Genomic DNA, 2,752 nt, shown 5'->3' with positions numbered 1-2,752 from the left:
CACACACACACACACACACACACACACACACACACACACACACACACCTTGAGCCAGAAAGGAGTATTAGTTTAGCTATTTCAGACCCATTTTTCATTACAAGTTACCCTAAGGAGACTCAACTTTGGGCACATCTTTTAGGAAGTAAGTACAATTTCCTTTGAAGAAAGTGTGGTGAGGTTTATTAAAGATTTTTTCCATGAAGTCTATTTCCATTGCAGTACCTAAGTTCTGATTTGCATTGTCAATGAGCAACAGACCCTCCAAGCAGGGCAATAGACTGTGACAGTATCTGTGTGCTAAGTGAATGACGCCTAGCACAAATGATCTGTCCATTGCCTTTGAATTAACAAACAGTGCAAACCAGGCTGCTCAATTGATTCTACTGTGATGATCATTATCCTCAATGGAGCTGCTAAAATGAAGAAATTGTTATGTCACGCTTCAATGCCTCATTGGTAGCTATTGTTGATCTGATGTCCAAACCAGAGCAATAGAGGCCATTCCTGGAAAGAGCTAAGCCACTAGGCTCAGCACTCCTTGGGAATTTTACTTAGCCATTTTCAGCTCTACTTCCACTAGTTGGGTTTAAAGCTTACCACCCAGCCCCCTTCCACCTCTTTCTCTGAGAACTATAATCAAATTGACTAGGGGAAGGGTGTGTTGATAGACTGCTCTACTGTTCCATTCACCATCTTTGTGACTTACCAGACCCTAACTTCCTTCCTGGTCCATCATTCCCCAATATGTTTAGAAAATAAACTCCTTGGGGGGCAACTAGGTGGCATAGTGGTTAGAGCTCTGACCTTGGAGTCAGGAGGACCTGAGTTCAAATTCAACCTCAGACACTTGACACTTACTAGCTGTGTGACCCTGGGCAAGTCACTTAACCCCTGATTGCCTCACAAAAAAAAATGAAAATAAACTCCTTGAGAACAAAGCTATCTTGATTTTGTACCTTTATCTCCAGGACTTAGCATAACACTTGGCACAAAGTAAGGGTTCAATCAATATTTTACATTCATTCATTCACATATGGAAACACAATAAATAGCCACAAAAAGTTGCCTTCCTTTCCCTCATAAGTGTTATACTAAACTCCTAATTATCTAGTGATGAATTCATAAGATAGGCTTGTTAGTGATGATAATGATAATGATGAGGATGATGGTAATGATGAGCATGATAATGATGAGGATGATGAGGTTGATAAGGATAAAGATGAGGATGAGGATGATGATGATGATGATGCAACTACTAGGTGTCAGTCTGGAGCAAAATAGATCTGAGCTCTCCTCACTTTCCCCTCTCAACCAGAAAGGAAATAGTGCCAAAACCTTTGAAATAGCACCAAACCAATCTCAGCCTAGAAAGCCCACTTGGAAGCAGAATTTTCTTCTCTACTCTCTCCTACTTCCTACCTACTTTCTGTCCTCCAGGGGGCAGGATCTAGGAGGAAATTTAACCAAACCATTGGGGACTACCTGAACTTTTAGTCTCCTATTCCCTCCATTAACATGATGATTATTCTCTCTCATCCTCTAGTTTGTTGACCTCCTAGCCTGACCACTGCTCAATGTCCTCTTTGATTGGGTCTTACAATGACCATTTCCACTCTATATGGCCTCCCCAGAATAGTCACTCTTGCCTGCCCAACTAGACCTGTTGAGGACATCTTAATTTTATATATAAATAGCCCCTACTTTGTTTGTGATCTTTTCATTTCAAAAGTTCATTGTCCAAATTAACTAGTAATAAGGCCTCTTTAACACAGTCTACCAGCAAAGGAGTAGACACTTTTAATTTTCTCCTATTTTTAAAAAACATTAAGTTGGCCATTTTAAAACTAATGTGTTCTCACTTCCAGTTCCATAGTAACTGATGAAATTCAAAAGGTTTCTGATGCTGGTGATTTGATAGCCTGAGAACTACTAAAATAAGTTGGATCAGATGTTCAATTCTGAAGCTCACAGGAAGTGGGAGAAAGAGTCATGGGTAATAAGTGAAAGGAAAGTAGTAAGGTAGGTGCCTTCTTTGGGTGAAAACATTATTCTTCTTCTCTATGTTTATAGCCTTTCCATTCAATTATCTATAATTAATTCTACATATAAACAATGTAGCTATAATATGTATTTTGTTAGCAAGCTATACAGAGATTTCCACAACAAATGATGATATTTTAATATCATTTTTCCTAATTCTTCCAGGATGAAAATAGAACATATATTGAATTTTTAATGTCGGTCATTTTCTGAGTCCAAAAAAATTATCTTTGCATTCACTCTAATAATCAGTTATGAGTAAAGACATTCTCAGGGCAGCCGTGGCGCAGTGGATAAAGCACCGGCCCTGAAATCAGGAGAACCTGAGTTCAAATCCAGCCTCAGACCAAACACTTGACACATACTAGCTGTGTGACCTTGGGCAAGTCACTTAACCCCGATTGCCTCACTAAAAAAAAAAAAACCAAGACATTCTCAGGGATCAGAGCTGAGAGACGCTAAGCAAAAATTGCTAAGCATCATATTTTAGATCAAGCTAGAAGTGAGTGCCTATCAAGTGTGGAATGGCTAAACAAATTGTGGCATTCAAATGTAATTGACTTTTACCATACCATAAGATACAATAAATACATTAATTCAAGGAAATATGGAAAGATTTCTATGAATTGATGCAAAGTGAAATTAGCAGAACTGGACAATATATATAATGACTATAATAATGTAAAGTAAAATAGTAAAAGGTAGTTGAA

This window comes from Vombatus ursinus, unplaced genomic scaffold (genome assembly GCF_900497805.2).
Source record: "Vombatus ursinus unplaced genomic scaffold, bare-nosed wombat genome assembly UNPS02015089.1, whole genome shotgun sequence".
Lineage (NCBI taxonomy): Eukaryota > Metazoa > Chordata > Mammalia > Diprotodontia > Vombatidae > Vombatus > Vombatus ursinus.
This window is presented reverse-complemented; position numbering follows the sequence as displayed.